The sequence below is a fragment of the Oncorhynchus kisutch genome, linkage group LG21, assembly GCF_002021735.2.
Source record: "Oncorhynchus kisutch isolate 150728-3 linkage group LG21, Okis_V2, whole genome shotgun sequence".
Classification (NCBI taxonomy): Eukaryota; Metazoa; Chordata; class Actinopteri; order Salmoniformes; family Salmonidae; genus Oncorhynchus; species Oncorhynchus kisutch.
Window position 1 is genome coordinate 33,722,181 of NC_034194.2, and position 22,843 is coordinate 33,745,023.

At 41.2% G+C, this 22,843-nt stretch overlaps 1 protein-coding gene across 1 annotated transcript in view; it reads right to left on the reverse strand.

Moving 5' to 3' along the window:
* The window catches only part of LOC109866433 (disks large-associated protein 2), a 170,150-nt gene extending 147,948 nt beyond the window's left edge, over window positions 1-22,202 (reverse strand). The window contains exon 1 of the mRNA XM_031800075.1: window positions 21,616-22,202. The gene's annotated coding sequence lies outside the window, so the exon portion shown is untranslated. The remainder of the gene's footprint in view (window positions 1-21,615) is intronic.
* Window positions 22,203-22,843: the final 641 nt, after the last annotated feature.

The following is a 22,843-nucleotide window of genomic DNA, read 5'->3' on the forward strand; positions in this document are numbered from 1 at the left end:
TAGGCAATCCTATTATCTGCCGGGGAGATGTTCACTTGACATGCTTTCAAAAGGAGAAACAAACACAAATCGATTTCATGCTTGGTAAGAACCTAATCACATCCTTTTTTAAGAGAAAAACCTATGTTGCATAGGTCGATGCAGTTTTTTCTCTTAAAAAAGGATGTGATTAGTAACTCTGGGGCAGCAGGTAGCCTAGTGGTTAGAGCGTTGGACTAGTAACCGAAAGGTTGCAGGATCGAATCCCAGAGCTGACAAGGTTCTGCCCCTGAACAAGGCAGTTAACCCACTGTTCCTAGGCCATCATTTAAAATAATAATTTGTTCCTAACTGACTTGCCTAGTTAAATAAAGGTCAAATTAAAAAAACTTGCGGCTGTGGGTATCTGCTTGTAGTTCTGTGGGTTTCCACGAGGTAAGATCAAATGTGAACCAACACCTAACCCTGATCAGCATAACATACAGACAATACTTTCTGGGCTTGACCTGAGCACTTAGATAAATAGATAATCCTGTATAAAACTCATAGAAAAAACATTATTCACAAGCCATGAGGATGGGAGGATAGTTGAACAGAGAGGCTGGCTGCTGCAGCCAAAGGGTTTTCCCTTCTAATTCACAGAATACTGTCAGGATTCTCTGTCTAGGTCTCTGCATTACATCACTACAGGATAAAAACGTTTTTACAACTTTTCTCTGTCCTCTGTGTTTATATCTCCTAAAATCCCCTGCCGGACATTTTGTCTGGCCAGAGGTGACACTTGTCCCACATCCTTGTCACCACAAACCCCCAGTAGTCTGTCTTAACCACTGCTCTCAGTCTTCAGCCTCTTGGGAGATTGGAGCAAATGTGGGATCAGCACATCAGATGGCATCTTTCTCTCTTCAAATCGCACTGGGCTTGGTAGGAAGACTATCACTCACACTGGGCTTGGTAGGAAGACTATCACTCACACTGGGCTTGGTAGGAAGACTATCACTCACACTGGGCTTGGTAGGAAGACTATCACTCACACTGGGCTTGGTAGGAAGGTATCCAAAGTTTGAGGACATGGACAGGGTTCTCATGTGTCATGATTCAATGTTCCCTAAAATATGTTTTACAACCTGACTTGATGAACCAGTAGACAGAAGCCATTGACATACACCAATAATTGTGCTATGACTCATCATCAGATGATTATCTTGGACTCTGCCATAAAAATGGTTGATTTTTGTCTGAGAAATCTGTGTGTCATCTGTAGGTCTAAATACAGATATATGGTGCTCCTATCAGCAGTGAAACAGAGAAGATATAGTATTGATGAATCACAACACATCGCTCCTGCTATGAGCAGGGAAACAGAGAAGATCTTGTATTGGTGAATCACAACACAGAAGAGCACAATCCTGCCCACTCTGGTACATTCAGTCCCCCCCCCCCCACGAACATACCCCTAGGCCCAACATGCAAATGCACACGGACACACTACATTACTGGCACTCACTATCTCACAATACCTGGTGAACCCACCCCCGCAGTGGAGTGTAACACACATACACCCGCACACACAAACATAGAGAGAGAAAGAGACAGAGAAATAGGATGAAGAAAAAAACAGTACAGGCCCTAAGCATCTCCATGGAAACAGGCTGGAGAGGAGAGGAGAGGAGAGCATCGCGCTCTGCATTACTGCCAGAGAGAGGATGAATACAACCCTCATTAGGAAAGCCACATAGACCACACCAGAACTGAAGGTGATTCCATTATTTACTGCAACATTTCTCTATACCAGAGAACAGAACACACGCTTTGCTTCATTTCCACCATAAAAAGTTTCCTCACTCTGACAAACAGCTGAGCTCTGGCTTGGCGTGCACTCTAACATCAACACAGAGGAGAGAGCTCTCAAAGCAGATCAGTTGTGCCGTTATGATATTGTCAGTATATTACATCGTCGTCATAATGTAGAACACCATATGTAGCCTACAAAAGGAGATCCTTGAGGAAATCGAACACTTGCAGTGTATTACGCCATGTACACAAATTAACGGAATTCCGTTGGCCTTATGTCCTTTTCTTGCCCCGCTACTATTGGTCGGACAAGTGCAGTGTTTGTAACGCACGATGGAGGAGAGCCGATCTCTCGTCAGAGATAGCATTTATTTTGGGAGATTGCAAAATATGACGTTTTCAGTTAAGATAGGAGAAACATATAGTTTCAGGTGACAATAAAACATGTTTAGGTAAATTTTCCTAAATTTGTTTCGCTTACTTTCTAGAAAGTCAAGCTAGCTTACATAGCAGCTAATGTAAAAAAATATATAAAAAAAACATGGCAGCTAAAGTTAGCTAGCTAGCTGCTAGACTAGGTTATTGATACTTCAACTACACCTCATAAACGTTATTACCATCTCAAGAAACTTTTCGGAATAAAAACATAAGGCTACAGTCATATAAAATATACAGTTGAAGTCGGAAGTTTACATACCACTTAGCCAAATACATTTAAACTCAGGTTTTCAAAATTCCTGACATTTAATCCTAGTAAAAAATTCCCTGTTTTAGGTCATTTAGGATAACCACTTTATTTTAAGAATGTGAAATGTCAGAATAATAGTAGAGAGAATTATTTTCAGCTTTTATTTCATCACATTCCCAGTGGGTCAGAAGTTTACATACACTCAATTAGTATTTGGTAGCATTGCCTTTAAATTGTTTAACCTGGGTCAAACGTTTCCGGTAGCCTTCCACAACCTTCCCACAATAAGTTGGGTGAATTTTGGCCCATTCCTCCTGACAGAGCTGGTGTAACTGAGTCAGGTTTGTAGGCCTCTTTGCTCACACACGCTTTTTCAGTTCTGCCCAAAAATGTTCTATAGGAGTGAGGTCAGGGCTTTGTGATGGCCACTCCAATACCTTGACTTTGTGGTCCTTAAGCCATTTTGCCATAACTAAGTAAGTATCCTTGGGGTCATTGTCCATTTGGAAGACCCATTTGCGACCAAGCTTTAACTTGTCTTGAGAAGTTGCTTCAATATATCCACATAATATTCCATCCTCATGATGCCATCTATTTTGTGAAGCGCACCAGTCCCTCATGCAGCAAAGCACCCCCACAACATGATGCTGCCACCCCCGTGCTTCACAGTTGGGATGGTGTTCTTCAGCTTGCAAGCCTCCCCCTTTTTCCTCCAAAAACATAACAATGGTCATTATGGCCAAACAGTTATATTTGTGTTTCATCAGACTAGAGGAAATTTCTCCAAAAAGTACGATCTTTCTTCCCATGTTCAGTTGTGAACCGTAGTCTGGCTTTTTTATGGCAGTTTTGGAGCAGTGTCTTCTTCCTTGCTGAGCGGCCTTTCAGGTTATATTGATATAGGACTCGTTTTACTGTGGCTACAGATACTTTTGTACCTGTTTCCTCCAGCATCATCACAAGGTCCTTTGCTGTTGTTCTGGGATTGATTTGCAATTTTTGCACCAAAGTACGTTCATCTCTAGGAGACAGAACGCGTCTCCTTCCTGAGTGGTATGACGGCTGCGTGGTCCCATGGTGTTTATACTTGCGTACTATTGTTTGTGCAGATGAACGTGGTACCTTCAGGCATTTGGAAATTGCTCCCAAGCATGAACCAGACTTGTGGAGGTCTACAATTAGGTCTTAGGTCTCTGAGGTCTTGGCTGATTTATTTTGATTTTCCCATGATGTCAAGCAAAGAGGCACTGAGTTTGAAGGTAGGCCTTGAAATACATCCACAGGAACACCTACAATTGACTCAAATTATGTCAATTCGACTACCAGAAGCTTCTAAAGCCATTAGATAATTTTCTGGAGTTTTCCAAGCTGTTGAAAGGCACAGTCAACATAGTGTATGTAAAATTCTGACCCACTGGAATTGTGATACAGTGAATTATAAGTGAAATAATCTGTCTGTAAACAATTGCTGGAAAAATGACTTCTGTCATGCACAAGGTAGATGTCCTAACCGACTTGCCATAACTATAGTTTGTTAATCATAGCCTTAGATTCAATGTTGGATTCAATGTTCAGAATGTAGATGGACTGGATATCAAGCTGAAAATCGCTTTCCCTCCCTCCCACAGGAATAGCTAAACAAACACACACCACATGCACACCCAAAAGCACAATCCTTACTCTCCAAGTCAAACATTTTGTGAGTTCTTTTGACACATTTTAAAACCGGAGCTGGCTGCCACTTCAGATGCTCGCATTCACACCAAACTCTCAGTGCCAAAATGGAGCGTGTGTGTGTGTGTGTGTGTGTGTGTGTGTGTGTGTGTGTGTGTGTGTGCATTATGAAAGTAAAAAACACCACTACAGAGAACCACCATTATAGAGAAACACACAACTCTAGAGAAACACACCACCATACAGAAACACTGTCATAGAGAAACACCATTACAGAGAAATACACCACTATAGAGATTTAATTTTAATTTTACCTTTATTTAACCAGGCAAGTCAGTTAAGAACACATTCTTATTTTCAATGACGGCCTGGGAACAGTGGGTTAACTGCCTGTTCAGGGGCAGAACGACAGATTTGTACCTTGTCAGCTCGGGGGTTTGAACTCACAACCTTCCGGTTACTAGTCCAACGCTCTAACCACTAGGCTACCCTGCCGCCCCAGAGAAATATACCACTATGGAGAAACACACCATTATAGAGAAACACCACTATAGAGAAACACCACTATAGAGAAACACACCATTATAGAGACACACCACTATAGAGAAACACACCACTATGGAGAAAAACCACTACTGAGAAACATAAATCCAGAGAAACACCAATCCAGAGAAACACACATCTATAGAGAAACACCATCAGAGAAACACACCATTACAGAGAAATACACCACAATAGAGAAACCCACCACAATAGAGAAACACACCACAATAGAGAAACACACTACAATAGAGAAACACACCACAATAGAGAAACACACAACTATTGAGAAACACACCAACACACAGAAACACTGTAATAGAGAAACACCATTACAGAGAAATACACCACTATAGAGAAATATACCACTATAGAGAAACACACCACTATGGAGAAACACCAATATAGAGAAACACCAGTATAGAGAAACAAACTGCAGAAAAGCACCATTACAGAGAAACCACCACAATAGAGAAACACACCACAATAGAGAAACACACCACAATAGAGAAACACACAACTATTGAGAACCACACCAACACACAGAAACACTGTAATAGAGAAACACCATTACAGAGAAATACACCACTATAGAGAAATATACCACTATAGAGAAACACCAATATAGAGAAACACATCATTATACAGAAACACAGCATTATAGAGAAACACACCACTAGAGAGAAACACACCACTAGAGAGAAACACACCACTAGAGAGAAACACCAATATAGAGAAACACCACTATAGAGAAACACCACTGTAGAGAAACCGTTTAAATGAGAAAAACACCATTATAGAGAAACACCACTATAGAGAAACACCACTATAGAGAAACACCACGACAGAGAAACACCACGACAGAGAAACACCACGACAGAGAAACACCACGACAGAGAAAGACACCGCTATAGAGAAACACCACTGTAGAGAAACCGTTTAAATGAGAAAAACACCATTATAGAGAAAATCCCCAAAATAGATAAACACACCATCACAGAGAAAAACAACTATAGAGAAACGAAACAATTGTGAAACAACACTATAGAGAAAAACACAGCAATAGAGAAACACACCACTACAGTAAAACACCACTCTAGAGAAACACACCATTACAGAGAAGCACAGCACTATAGATAAAACATCACTATAGAGAAACACCACTAAATAGAAACAACACAATAGAGAATAGAGAAAAACACCACAATTGTGAAACACACCACTATAGAGGTACACCACTATTGTGAAACACACTGTTAAATACTGCAGAAACAACACCATTATAGAGAAACAAACCACTCTAGAGAAACAAACCATGACAGAGAAACACCAGTGCAGCGAAACACCACTCCAGAGAAGCAGACCTTAGAGAGAAACACACCATACAGAGACATACCATGATACGGAAACACACCACTAGAGTGAAACAAACCATTATCGAGAAATACACCACTATGGAGAAACACACCACGACAGAGAAACACACCACTGTAAAGAAAAACACCACAAAAGAGCAACACACCATTATATAGAAACACACCACTCTTGAGAAACAACATTATTGAGAAACAGAATACTATAGAGAAAAACTACTGAAGTGATACAACATTACAGAGAGACACCATTATAGAGAAACACCACTATAGATAAACACACCATTAAAGAGAAACAAACCATAGAGAAACCCCATAATTGAGAAAAATACCAATATAAAAAAAATCACCATCATAGAGAAACACAATTTTAGAGAAACAACAACAGAGAAACACAGCATTATAGCGAAACACCATTATAGAGAAACACCATTATTGAGAAAATTCATTACAGAGAAACAATGTCACTATAAAGAAACACACCATTACAGAGAAACACACCATTATCGAGAAGCACATCAATATAGAGAAACACAACTATCAAGAAACACGCCATTATCAAGAATCACACCAATGTAGAGAAACACACCACTGCAGAGGAACAACATTATAGAGAAACACCTTGTCATGACATTGGCCTGGGGGTAGGTTTATGACAGTCATAAATACCTCCTCTACCTCTCCCCTCTCTCTACCCTACTGATGTGAAATTTGAAAACCCCTTGATTAACATAGAGATTCTGGGAACATCAGAAGGTGGGGGGAAATTAACTATAGTCTGGTTATCCGACCAATTGAACATATGCGGTGGTACTTAATGAATATGATGTCAGTTCGGTTGTCATCTGAGTCATTCTTATCAATGATAAGATGACAAACTCTACAGTGGAAAGTCTAAACATCAGAGTTATCGGATTCACATGGAATTGTTGTTCAATTTAAATGTTTGAATATAAAATTATTTGTGATGGGATGAAATATGACTTTAGCTTCTAAAATGAGAGATTTGGGTTTTCATAAGGTTAGGGCTCTGCTCAATCAGTGGCCCACCCCGTGAAGAGACATTGGTTATTTTTATTTAATTTTTTTATTTCACCTTTATTTAACCAGGTAGGCAAGTTGAGAACAAGTTCTCATTTACAATTGCGACCTGGCCTATATAAAGCAAAGCAGTTCGACAGATACAACGACACAGAGTTACACATGGAGTAAAACAAACATACAGTCAATAATACAGTATAAACAAGTCTATATACAATGTGAGCAAATGAGGTGAGAAGGGAGGTAAAGGCAAAAAAGGCCATGGTGGCAAAGTAAATACAATATAGCAAGTAAAACACTGGAATGGTAGTTTTGCAATGGATAAAACTTTTCAAACACTCCCTCCTCTCCCTTCCTCTATAAAGCCTTGACGACAATGTAACCTCCTGTTCCGAGGATGTGAGGACGATGGTCCGATATCAGAATGGTTCAGATAATAACTACAGAACGAAGCCAACATCAGCGTGAGCTTTGGTTGTGAATGGTATGAACTTTGAACTCTTATTCACTACAGAAGTGATACCTCCTAGCCGTTGAGTTAGCAACAGCAGCTGCAAACGAGGGTTAGGAAGGAACAGACAGAGTATCCCGTCTATCACACAACGACGTTACTACAACGTAACCAATTGACCACCAGAGACATTCTTCAAAGGACAAAGGACTCGGTTTGGCAAAACGGCCTTCCATCTACCACCAACCTACTGAAGTGCAGCTTAGAGTAAATATTTGTTGCAGTTTCCTTTTCCAAATGGGTGGTAATTTAGAATGCATAAGATACTGTATTTACGATAGCACAGCTTCTTCCTTTGTTACTCAGTCTTCCCGCTCTTACACTCAAACCCAGCCCTTTTCTCTTGTGTAACAAGCTGTCAAATGTTCCGCCCGCTAGGGACATTTTCCGTTATGACGTCATTTGTAATCAAGTTATGATTAATTATGTGTATGTGTAATTCTGTGTGATTAGTTAGGTATTTAGTAAATAAATAATTAAACCCAATGTTGTATTGCTGATTCAACTTGTTAGCCAGGGTTTGTGAAGATAACCAAGAATATACAACTTTCAAATGAGACAGAATTAAGGTGTCGATTAATATTGACTACTATTGATGTAAAATATTACTAGGTCTTTAAGAGTTTATTCGGAAGATAACAGCTCTATAAATATTATTGTGGTGCCCCGACTCTCTAGTTAATTACATTTACATGATTAGCTCAATCAGGTAATATTAATTACGGAGAAATTATTTTATAGAATAGTATGTCATATCACTTAATCCGGCATAGCCAAAGACACGACAACCTCAATAGACCAACACACCAATATAGAGAAACACACCACTAGATTGAAACACACCATTATAGAGAAATACACCAATACAGAGAAACACACCAATTTTGAGAAAAACAGTATTATAGAGAAACACTACTATAGAGAAACAAAACTATTGTGAAACACCACTATAGAGAAACACACCACTATTGTGAAACACACCACTATGGAGGAACACCACTATAGAGAAACACACCGTTATATACTGTAGAAACACCACTATAGAGAAACACACCACTATTGTGAAACACACCACTATGGAGGAACACCACTAAAGAGAAACACACCGTTATATACTGTAGAAACACCACTATAGAGAAACACACCACTATTGAGAAACACACCACTATGGAGGAACACCGCTAAAAGAGAAACACACCACTCTTGAGAAACAACATTATTGAGAAACAGAACACTATAGAGAAAAACTACTATAGTGAAACACCATTGCAGAGAAACACCATTATAGAGAAACACCACTATAGATAAACACACCATTACAGAGAAACAAACCATAGAGAAACCCCATAATTGAGAAAAACACCATCATAGAGAAACACATTACTAAAGCGAAACACCATTATAGAGAAACACACCATCATAGAGAAAAACATCAATGGAGAAACACACCACTATGGTGAAACACAAAACTAGAGAAACACACCAATATAGAGAAACACACAGCTATAGATAAACCACCATTATAGAGAAACACGCCATTATAGAGAAACACCAGTACAGCGAAACACCATTACAGAAAAACACACCACTATAGAAGACCACCACTATAGAGAAACACACCACTATGGACAAACACAAGTATAGAGAAACAAAACTATTGTGAAACACCAATATCGAGAAAGACAACACTAAAGAGAAACACACCACTATAGAGAAACCCCATTGTAGAGAAAAACACCATTATAGAGACAATATTATAGACAAACACACTATGGACAAACACAAGTATAGAGAAACAAAACTATTGAGAAACACACCATTATAGAGAAACACGCCACTATAAAGAAACACACCACTCTGGAGAAACACACAACTATAGTGAAACACATCACTACAGTGAAACACACCACTAAGCACACCACACACCACACCACATAGAGAAAAACACCATTATAGAGACAATATTACAGACAAACACACCATTAAAGAGGAACATCACTATAGAGAAACACACCATTCTAGAGTAACACACCATTCTAGAGAAACACACCACAATATAGAAAAAAACTATTGTGAAACACCACTATAGAGAAGAACACCACTATGGAGAAACACACCATTAAAGAGAAACACCATTATAGACAAGCACACAAATGGAGAGAATCACACCACTATAGAGAAACATACCCATATAGAGAAACACACCCCTATAGAGAAACAACATTATAGAGAAAAACAACACTGTAGAGAAACACACCATTGTAGAGAAACACACCATTATAGAGAAAAACACCACAATGGAGAAACACCACTACAGAGAAAAACCCCACAATAGGGAAACACAGCACTAAATAGTAACACACCACAACAGAGAAACCACCATTATACAAATACACACCACTATAGAGAAACACACCATTAATGAGACACCATTATAAACAAACACACAACTATAGAGGAACACCACCACAGAGAGACACACCATAGAGAAACACACCAGTATGGAAAAATAAACTTTTGTGAAACACCACTATAGAGAAACACACCATTATAGAGAAACACCATTATAAAAAAACATACGACTGTAGAGAAACACCATTATACATAAACACACTACTATAAAGAAAAACACCGCTTCAGAGAAAAAAAACACTGTAGAGAAACACACCACAATAGAGTAACACTACACGATAGAAAAACCAACAATATACAGAAACCCACCGTTATAGAGAAACACACCATTAAAGAGAAATACCATTATAGACAAGCACACAATTGGAGAGAAACACACCACTTTAGAGAAACATACCCATATAACATACCCATTGCTTGCTGTTTGGGGTTTTAGGCTGGGTTTCTGTACAGCACCCTGAGATATCAGCTGATGCACGAAGGGCTATATACAGTGCCTTGCGAAAGTATTCGGCCCCCTTGAACTTTGCGACCTTTTGCCACATTTCAGGCTTCAAACATAAAGATATAAAACTGTATTTTTTTGTTAAGAATCAACAACAAGTGGGACACAATCATGAAGTGGAACAACATTTATTGGATATTTCAAACTTTTTTAACAAATCAAAAACTGAAAAATGGGGCGTGCAAAATTATTCAGCCCCTTTACTTTCAGTGCAGCAAACTCTCTCCAGAAGTTCAGTGAGGATCTCTGAATGATCCAATGTTGACCTAAATGACTAATGATGATAAATACAATCCACCTGTGTGTAATCAAGTCTCCGTATAAATGCACCTGCACTGTGATAGTCTCAGAGGTCTGTTAAAAGCGCAGAGAGCATCATGAAGAACAAGGAACACACCAGGCAGGTCCGAGATACTGTTGTGAAGAAGTTTAAAGCCGGATTTGGATACAAAAAGATTTCCCAAGCTTTAAACATCCCAAGGAGCACTGTGCAAGCGATAATATTGAAATGGAAGGAGTATCAGACCACTGCAAATCTACCAAGACCTGGCCGTCCCTCTAAACCTTCAGCTCATACAAGGAGAAGACTGATCAGAGATGCAGCCAAGTGGCCCATGATCACTCTGGATGAACTGCAGAGATCTACAGCTGAGGTGGGAGACTCTGTCCATAGGACAACAATCAGTCGTATATTGCACAAATCTTGCCTTTATGGAAGAGTGGCAAGAAGAAAGCCATTTCTTAAAGATATACATAAAAAGTGTTGTTTAAAGTTTGCCACAAGCCACCTGGGAGACACACCAAACATGTGGAAGAAGGTGCTCTGGTCAGATGAAACCAAAATTGAACTTTTTGGCAACAATGCAAAACGTTATGTTTGGCGTAAAAGCAACACAGCCCATCACCCTGAACACACCATCCCCACTGTCAAACATGGTGGTGGCAGCATCATGGTTTGGGCCTGCTTTTCTTCAGCAGGGACAGGGAAGATGGTTAAAATTGATGGGAAGATGGATGGAGCAAAATACAGGACCATTCTGGAAGAAAACCTGATGGAGTCTGCAAAAGACCTGAGACTGGGACGGAGATCTGTCTTCCAACAAGACAATGATCCAAAACATAAAGCAAAATCTACAATGGAATGGTTCAAAAATAAACATATCCAGGTGTTAGAATGGCCAAGTCAAAGTCCAGACCTGAATCCAATCGAGAATCTGTGGAAAGAACTGAAAACTGCTGTTCACAAATGCTCTCCATCCAACCTCATTGAGCTCGAGCTGTTTTGCAAGGAGGAATGGGAAAAAATTTCAGTCTCTCGATGTGCAAAACTGATAGAGACATACCCCAAGCGACTTACAGCTGTAATCGCAGCTGAATAATTTTGCACGCCCAATTTTTCAGTTTTTGATTTGTTAAAAAAGTTTGAAATATCCAATAAATGTCGTTCCACTTCATGATTGTGTCCCACTTGTTGTTGATTCTTAACAAAAAAATACAGTTTTATATCTTTATGTTTGAAGCCTGAAATGTGGCAAAAGGTCGCAAAGTTCAAGGGGGCCGAATACTTTCGCAAGGCACTAAATAAATTTGATTTTAAATTTGATTTGATTTAGAGAAACACACTCCTATAGAGAAACACCATTATAGAGAAAAACAACACTGTAGAGAAACACACCATTATAGAGAAACACACCATTATAGAGAAACACACCACAATGGAGAACAACACGAACATAGAGAAACACACCACAATAGTGAAACCACCATTATACAGAAACAAACCACTATACAGAAACAAACCACTATAGAGAAACATACCATAATAGAGACACCATTATAGACAAACACACCATTACAGAGGAACATCACTAAAGAGAAACATCACTATAGAGAAACACCATAATTGATAAACACACAACTATAGAGTGACAGCATTATAGAGAAACACACCACTATGGAGAAACACAAAATGATTGAGGAACACCACTATAGAGAAATACCACTGTGGAGAAACACAACTATAGAGAGACACCATTATAGACAAACACACCATTACAGAGGAACATCACTATAGAAAAACAAAACTATTGTGAAACACTATTGAGAAACACACCATAACAGAGAAACATAACATTTCCGAGAAACACACCATTATAGAGAAACATGCCACTATAAAGAAACACACCACTACAGAGAAACACACCATTATTGAGAAACACCACCATAGATTGACACCATTAAAGATAAGCACCCCACAATAGAAAAACACACCATTACAGAGAAACAACATTCTGTGAAACACCACTAAAGAGAAACACACCACTAGAGAAATACACCACTATAGTGAAACACACCACTACAGTGAAACACACCAGTATAGAAACACACACCATTTTAGAGAAACACACTATAGACAAACACACCACTATAGAAGACCACCACTATAGAGAAACACACCACTATGGACAAACACAACTATAGAGAAACAAAACTATTGTGAAACACCAATAACGAGAAAGACACCACTCTAGAGAAACACCACTATAGAGAAACACACCACTATAGAGAAACACACCATTCTAGAGAAACACACCACTATAGAGAAAAAACATTATAGAGAAACATTACTACATACCATTACAGAGACACCATTATAGACAAACACACAACTATAGAGGAACACCATTATAGACAAAACACACCACTATAGAGAAACACACCATTATAGAGACAATATTATAGACGAACACACCACTATAAAGAAACACACTACTCTAGAGAAACACACAACTATAGTGAAATAAACCACTACAGTGAAACACACCACTAGAGAAAAACACTGGTATAGAAAAACACACTATTTTAAAGAAACACACTATAGACAAACACACCACTATAGAAGACCACCAGCATAGAGAAACACACCACTATGGACATACACAACCATAGAGAAACAAAACTATTGTGAAACACCAATATCGAGAAACACCACTGTAGAGAAACACACCATTCTAGAGAAACACCATTCTAGAGAAACACACCATTCTAGAGAAAAACCATTATAGAGAAACATTACTGCAGTGAAATACCACCATAGAGAAACACCTTAAATGAGAGAAACACCATTCTAGAGAAACACCACCATAGAGAAACAAAACTATTGTGAAACACAACTACAGAGAAAAACACCATTATAGAGGAAAACACCAATATAGAGAAACAAAACTTTTGTCAAACACTACTATAGAGAGACACCACTATAGAGAAACACCACTATAGAGAAACACCACTATAGAGAAACACCACTATAGAGAAACACCACTATAGAGAGACACCACTATAGAGAAACCCCCATCACACAGAAACACACCACTATAGAGAAACACACCAATCTATAGTAACGCCATTATAGAGAAACACACCACTATAGAGAAACACACCACTATAGAGAAATACACCACTATAGAGAAACACAGCACTATAGAGAAACACACCACTATAGAAAAACATACCACTATAGAAAAACACCATTACAGAGAAATACACCATTACAGAGAAACACACACAACTACAGAGGAACACCACTATTGAGAAAAACACAGTTAAAAAGAAACACCACTATAGAGAAACAACATTATTGAGAAACACCATAATTGAGAGAAAAACCATTGTGGAAAAACACAACACTGTAGAGAAATACCATTATATAGAAACACACCACTGTAGAGAAAGACTACTATATTTATTTAACCTTTATTTATTTAATGAGGAAGGGCGCATTGAGATTTAAAATCTCTTTTTCAAGAGCGTCCTGGCCAAGATAGGCAGCACCAAGTCATTACAAAAATTACAGACAAACACAACATGAAAAACTACAAGTAATCTAGTAAAAACCATAGAATTCACAAGAGTATAACAAAATCAAAAACATCCAATTAAAAACAATGACAGATCAGGGAATCAGTCTCAAGATCATTCATCAGTGATTTAAAAATACCAATCGGGACAAGTCCTTCCAGTTTAAAAGTATCTTGTAAGGCGTGACAAGACGATGGCACAGAGTACATAAAAGCCCTTTTACCAAATTCAGTTCGGACATTTGGAACAGTTAGCAGGATAAAGTCCAGCGAACGAAGAGAGTACCTACCACATTTCTGAACAATAAAAATGCCCAAATAAAAAGGTAGTAAACCCAAAATGGCTTTGTAAATAAAAGTATACCAGTGCCTGAGCCTACGAGTGACTAGAGAAGGCCAGCCAACCCTGGTATACAAAGTGCAGTGGTGCGTAAGGGTTTTGCAGTTTAAAATAAATCGCAAAGTGCCATGGTAAAGGGTGTCAATTGATCTCAAACACTGAGCGGAAGCATTCATATATAACATATCCCCATAGTCTAGTAAAGGCATAAATGTAGCTGATACTAGCCTCCTTCTGGCTTCAAATGAAAAACAAGCCTTATTCCTAAAATAAAATCTCAATTTCAGCTTCAATTTTTTTGTAAGTTGTTGAATATGCAATTTAAAAGAGAGGCTGTCATCAATTAAAATGCTATTTATATGAGGTTACAACCTCAATCTCCTTGCCCTGACAGGTAGTGATCGGTGAAAGGTTCAGAGGTCTATTTCTTGCTTTAGAAAACACCATTAGTTTAGTTTTGTCAGTATTGAGAATAAGCTTCAATTGACACAAGGTATGTTGAACAGTATAAAAAGCAGTTTGAAAGTTCTGGAAAGATTTTGTAAGAGACGAGGCAAAACAGTAAATAACAGTATCATCAGCATAAAAATTAAGTTGCACATTTTGGACATTTTTGTCTAAATCATTTATATAAATAGTGAATAAGAGAGGACCAAGTACAGAGCCTTGGGGCACACCATTAAAGACAGACATTTTAACAGACATAAGCCCATCAAATTGAGTGCACTGAGATCTATCAGACAGATAGTTAGCAAACCATGCAACTGCATGCACTGAAAGACCTACACTCGACAATCTCTGCCTTAGTATAGCATGATCAACTGTATCAAAAGCCTTAGAGAGATCAATAAAAAGTGAGACACAGTGCTGTTTTTTGTCAAGGACTTCAGTGATATCATTTAAAACCTTCATGGCTGCTATAATTGTGCAATGCTTCTTCCTGAAGCCCGATAGGTACATTGATAAAATTGTTCACTCACAAAGGTTTCAAGTATTTTCAACAGGGGTGACAGCTTTGAGATTGGCCTATAATTATTTAAAGGAGTTGGAAATACAACACTGTAGAGAAACACCATTATATAGAAACACACCACTATAGAGAAACCACCATTATAGAGAAATACACCACTACAAAGGAACACATTACTTTAAAGAAACAACACTATATAGAAACACACCAGTATAGAGAAGCACACCAAAATAGAGAAGCACGCCATTCAAGAGAAGCACACCATTAGAGAGACACACCACTATAGAGTACCATTCCACTATAGAGAACCACACCATTTTAGAGAAACACCATCAAAGAGAAACACACCATTATAGAGAAGCACACCATTATAATGAAGGACACCACTATAGAGAAACACACCATTATATAGAAACACACCACTAGAGAGAAACATACTCCTATACAGAAACATACTACTATTGAGAAACACTCCCCTATAAAGAAAGGGAAACTAAAGAGAAACACATCCCTATAGAGAAAGAGAAACTAAAGAGAAACACACCACTATAGAGAAACACAATTATATAGAAACACCACTATAGAGAAACACACCACTATAGAGAAACACACCACTATAGAGAAACACACCACTATAGAGAAACACACAACTATAGAGAAACACACATCTATAGAGAAACACACTACTATAGAGAAAATCACCACTTTAGAGAAACAACACTATAGAGAAACACACCACAGTAGAGAAACAACACTATAGAGAAACACACCACAGTAGAGAAACACAATTATATAGAAACACCACTATAGAGAAACACACCACTATAGAGAAACACACCTCTATAGAGAAAATCAACACTTTAGAGAAACAACACTATAGAGAAACACACCACAGTAGAGAAACACAACTATATAGAAACACAACTATAGAGAAACACACCACTATAGAGAAACACACATCTATAGAGAAACACACCACTATAGAGACACCATTATAGACAAACACACCACTATAGTGAAACACCACTATAGAGAAACACACCACTATAGAGAAATGTACCACTAAAGAGAAACACACAAGAATAGAGAAAAACACCACTACAGATAAACTTATTATAGAGAAACACACCATTATGGAGAAATACACAGCTATGGAGGAGCACTACTATAGAGAAACCCCATTTTAGAGAAACCCCATTTTAGAGAAACACCATCATTGAAAAACACACCACTATAGAGAAACAAATATTTTGAGAGAAACATTATTATAGAGAGAAACACCATTGTAGAGAGAAACACCATTATAGAGAAACACACCATTATAGAGAAACACACCATTATAGAGAAACACACCATTAGAGAAACATACCACTATAGAGAAACATTTGGAGATGATGAGAAAGAGAGACAGTGATACACCCAGTATACTGAAGTTGATTGGAATTGTACACGGCTATACAGAGAACATGTGAGTGTGTAAGTAGCAATGCCATACAATTCAGTTAAACAATGAACAGGGATGCTCTGAATGCGCTCTAGTCCAGCTCGTATTCACCTGCACACCCACACACACACACTAAGCCCATCGCATGATCCTAAGCACCACTAACTACCGAACAGTGGATCCAAGCCTAGTGCTAGTAGACTGTACGACTTCATATCCTTATTGGTCTTCCAGAACCACAGAGTCCAACAGTAGAAAGCACACTGAAGACCACATCAACCAGTGGCAGACAGACATACCACAGCTTGCAGGGTAGACGAGGACATACCATTACATGTGGAGAGAGAGAGGGACCATACATTATCCTTATTATCTCTGGTGTTGATCTACACACTGCTGTTGTTGCTCATAAAACATGAATGGTAGGCCTACCTTGACTGAAACTAAAGGCCAGTTAAGTGCGTCAATGATCTCATAAATCGAGCTAGGTGATTGATGTGCGAACGTGACAGATGGGCAAACATACAATAGTGGTTGTGAGGGAGTAGCTGGGGAATCGGCTTTAAGGATGCTATGCTAACTGCTGGGAAATCTTCTTTAAGGATGCTGTGCTAACTGCTGGGGAGTCTGCTTTCAGGGTGCTGTGCTGACTGCTGGGGAATCTACTTTAAGGATGCTACGCTAACTGCTGGGGAATCTGCTATAAGGATGCTACGCTAACTGCTGGGGAATCTGCTTTAAGGATGCTATGCTAACTGCTGGGAAATCTTCTTTAAGGATGCTGTGCTAACTGCTGGGGAATCTACTATAAGGGTGCTGTGCTGACTGCTGGGGAATCTACTTTAAGGATGCTACGCTAACTGCTGGGGAATCTGCTATAAGGATGCTACGCTAACTGCTGGGGAATCTGCTTTAAGGATGCTATGCTAACTGCTGGGGAATCTGCTATAAGGATGCTATGCTAACTGCTGGGGAATCTACTATAAGGATGCTATGTTAACTGCTGGTGAATCTGCATTAAGGATGCTATGCTAACTGCGGGGGAATCTGCTATAAGGATGCTATGGTAACTGCTGGGGAATCTGTTATAAGGATGCTGTGTTAACTGCTGGGGGGAATGGGGCAACACAGATGCCTGACAGAGTGCAGGTAGCTGTGAGGAGCTGCTGCTATCCTATCCCTCCCAGAATCTCCTATGCATTACAACACTAAAGGGTTGACAAATGGCTACCTCGGGTTCAACATAGTCGTCCACTCCGCTGTGTGTGCGTTTGTGTGTGTGTAAGCCTGTTTGTCACATCAATGGATCACATCTACAATGATAAAATGTATCTCTGGATCCCTGTTAAAGCATTGTCTAGCACATTGTAGAGCCGGGAGGGTACAAGCCTCACACATGGTAAAGGATCTTATACTGGCTAGTCAGGCGCACACACATACACACACACAGCCCTGGCCAAAGCCCTGTGAAGGTGTTCAAAGCAGCATGAAGGATGTAGAGGGAGCTGCAGTAGCAGCTTGGCTCCGCCCCTAATTTATGGAGGTAGGGCCTAGAGACTAGTGATGGGGTAGGTGTAGGTGGGGCCTAGAGACTAGTAATGGGGTAGGTGTGGGCGGGGCCTAGAGACTAGTGATGGGGGTAGGTGTGGGTGGGGTCTAGAGACTAGTGATGGGGGTAGGTGTGGGCGGGGCCTGGAGACTAGTGATGGGGGTAAGTGTGGGCGGGGCCTGGAGACTAGTGATGGGGTAGGTGTGGGCGGGGCCTAGAGACTAGTGATGGGGTAGGTGTGGGCGGGGCCTAGAGAGTAGTGATGGGTAGGTGTGGGCGGAGCCTAGAGACTAGTGATGGGGTAGGTGTGGGCGGGGCCTAGACTAGTGATGGGGGTAGGTGTGGGCGGGGCCTAGAGACTATTGATGGGGGTAGATGCGGGCGGGGCCTAGAGAGTACTGATGAGGTATATGTGGGCGGGGCCTTAGAGAGTAGTGTTGGGGTAGGTGTGGGCGGGGCCTAGAGACTAGTGATGGGGTAGGTGTTGGCAGGGCCTAGAGACTAGTGATGGGGTGGGTGTGGCAGGCCTAGAGACTAGTGATGGGGTAGGTGTGGGCGGGGCATAGAGATTAGTGATGGGGTAGATGTGGGCGGGGCCTGGAGACTAGTGATGGGGTAGGTGTGGGCGGGGCCTAGAGACTAGTGATGGGGTAGGTGTGGGCGGGGACTAGATAGTAGTGATGGGGTAGATGTGGGCGGGGCCTAGAGAGTAGTGATGGGTAGGTGTGGGCGGAGCCTAGAGACTCGTGATGGGGTAGGTGTGGGCGGGGCCTAGACTAGTGATGGGGGTAGGTGTGGGCGGGGCCTAGAGACTAGTGATGGGGGTAGATGCGGGCGGGGCCTAGAGAGTACTGATGAGGTATATGTGGGCGGGGCCTTAGAGTAGTGTTGGGGTAGGTGTGGGCGGGGCCTAGAGACTAGTGATGGGGTAGGTGTTGGCAGGGCCTAGAGACTAGTGATGGGGTGGGTGTGGGCAGGCCTAGAGACTAGTGATGGGGTAGGTGTGGGCGGGGCCTAGAGAGTAGTGATGGGGTAGATGTGGGCGGGGCCTGGAGACTAGTGATGGGGTAGGTGTGGGCGGGGCCTAGAGAGTAGTGATGAGGTAGGTATGGGCGGGGTCTAGAGAGTAGTGATGAGGTAGATGTGGGCAGGGCCTAGAGAGTAGTGATGGGGGTAGGTGTGGGCGGGGCCTAGAGACTAGTGATGGGGGTAGATGTGGGCAGGGCCTAGAGACTAGTGATGGGGTAGGTGTGGGTGGGGCCTAGAGAGTAGTGATGGGGGTGGGCGGGGCCTAGAGAGTAGTGATGGAGGTGGGGGTGGGCGGGGCCTAGAGAGTAGTGATGGGGTCGATATGGGCGGGGCCTAGAGAGTAGTGATGGGGTAGATGTGGGCGGGGCCTAGAGAGTAGTGATGGTGTAGATGTGGGCGGGGCCTAGAGAGTAGTGCTGGGGGTAGGTGTGGGCGGGGCCTAGAGAGTAGTGACGGGGTAGGTGTGGGCGGGGCCTAGAGAGTAGTGATGGGGGTAGGTGTGGGCGGGGCCTAGAGAGTAGTGATGGGGTATGTGTGGGCGGGGCCTAGAGAGTAGTGATGGGGGAATTGAATTGATACAGTTACATATAAGGATATTATTTTTAACGAAATATTGTATAGTTTTGACAATTTCGCAATAATATTTTGCGCTAGTTTTCTGTACCTGCATTAAAATGTTTCCTTCATAATTTGTTCTCAATCTTCTTTTTAAATAGGTAACCAATTTGTTTTCAGCACCTTTATTTACATGTCTGATCAAATCTCGTTTTCTCATGGCTCTCTCTTGTCCCTCTGGAGCTGCAATATGTTTGGAACATCGAATCGCAATAAAATCACAGTATCGAATTGCGAATTGTGAGAATCGTAATGCATATGGTATCGTGAGCAAGGGAAATTCCCAGCCCTAAAAGAAAGTTTAAAGGGATCTCCATTAGGTCACCCTAGGGCCAGGACTTAGGGCAGACTTCCCACATGTGATTGAGAGATGTGAGGGAAAGCACCATTCAGATGGTAACCACCACGTCTTCCCCATGGTTTGCAGAGCACAGAGAGAGTGAGTCAAGTGGAACAGGGATGACTGTCACACTATCTCTCTCGCTCCTTCCCTGTACCATTCCTGTCCCCCCCCCCCCCCTTTCTCTCTCATATATATACACACACACACACACACACAAACAAGCTCCCACACACACACAAACAAGCTCCCACACACACTCTCTCCCTCTCTCTCACACACACACCAAACACATACACAGCTAGTCACACTGTGTGACGGATTCCCCTCTGTCAGCCACCAAACCAGAAAATCATGTCTACCCATTACGGCCAACTAAACCCCTATGAGATTATTGCTAGGTAACATTATCTCCTACCCCATTTCATTCATCCGTATCATTTGAGAAAAGGAGCCCCAAATATTCACAGCTGCAACATACCAGAGTTGCTCCATCTTCAGATATTGGTCACATAGACCGGGTGAAAATTACCCTGTTGCCCATCAAGAACCTTGGCAGTGGTTTGGCCCTCCCACTCTTCGAGCTTAACACACACATACATTAGCCAGACGGATCACTGACGATGGATGAAGGGAGAGAGCATTCAGCTCTCCACGTCCAGCTGAAGACAGATGTGCTGCATCTGCCCAAGGTGTTGAATATCTGGTGTGATGTTCTACCCGTCCCCCAATCCAATACTGAGATGAATACCAAGTACTAGGTCTGGCTCCGTCAACTTTCAATCAACCTGTTTCATCCGCCTCTGAGACAGTAGCAAGGCAATGACAAGAAAACATACATATATACTGCGATAAGTCTCAAATTCCTCCTCCTTGTGAAAAATTATGTAGCCCATAAAGGCTTGGCTTGCTGTGCCTTTAGGGGTAACATGACATGCATCCCAATGCTCTTACCTTGCAGCGTGCCTATGTTCTGGAGACATCGGAGCACATATGTTGCTTCTTCACTCGATGACAGGAAAACACAGCACAGTCATTCAGAGACACACAGATCTGAGAAAGAGTCTGTTCTGGTGGGCAGAAGAAAAAAACAAAATCCCTCTCTTCCTTCCTTCCTTCCTTCCTTCCTGTTTCTTTTTTTTATCCAAGCCCTCAGAGGAATAGGGTGATAGGAATGGGGTGATGAGGAGAGGATGAGATGCAGGAGGACCAGTCTGTTGTACTGTTCTGTGGCTCTGTATCAGTGCTGGGCTCTGCGTGTACTCCTCCACTGCAGCAGTGTGAGTGACAGAGGCTCGTGCTGCATGTTCCACAGGCTCTACCGGCACAGCGCAAAACACGGCAACTAAATTCCCGTCCAATGGATTCAGAACCCTGCATTTCTGTATCTCCACATATCCCCTTCTATTTTTGTATTGATTTACCTCTATCTCTTCTCTACAGGTTCAGAGTACGTCCTGTGTTTGTCTCCATATCATTGAATCCTTCTTCTCCTTTTCCGTCATTTGCGTCGTCCCTCACTCCTCTCACTGGACGTCATGTGTCTGATACTCCTGGCAATAAAATGTCAAGCCCAATAAAGCTCCAACCTCCTCCTCCTCTGATGATGACATCACTGCTTCAGCTGACCGACAGTGAGTGTTTTCCTCGTCTCGTGTGAGTATTAAAGTCACAGACTTCAGACACATTTCTTGGATTCAGTTGGACCTTCAGCTGATGATTTTTCATCATAGGTAATATCAGATGACACTATTACCTAATTTGGAGTTGCAAATCATGTAATAACATAACACATAACACAAAATTCCAATAGATGGAGAAACACTAACTCACAAAACAACTTACATTTACATGCAACAGGTTAGTTTAGATATCCTAGTGAGTGGTTAACTTAGGGTTAGGTTTAGGCATGCTAATGAGTGGTTAAAGGTAGGCTCAGCGATATGACGTAGATGCAGAAAGTAAACAGTATAGTGGGTCAATTTCCGCAACAAGTAAGGGCGTTGAAGCCCGAGGCTCAACTTCTCCGTTGTTTTGGTGCTCTGGCTACCATGCAGTAACAGCATGATGGGAACCCATGCACATGCACAGATACTGTGTGTGACTGTGTGAGAGCCAAGTCTTGCATCTTGCTCCTCTCAATAACTGCGTTGCTGCTCGTGGCAATGTCATTTCGCCAGTG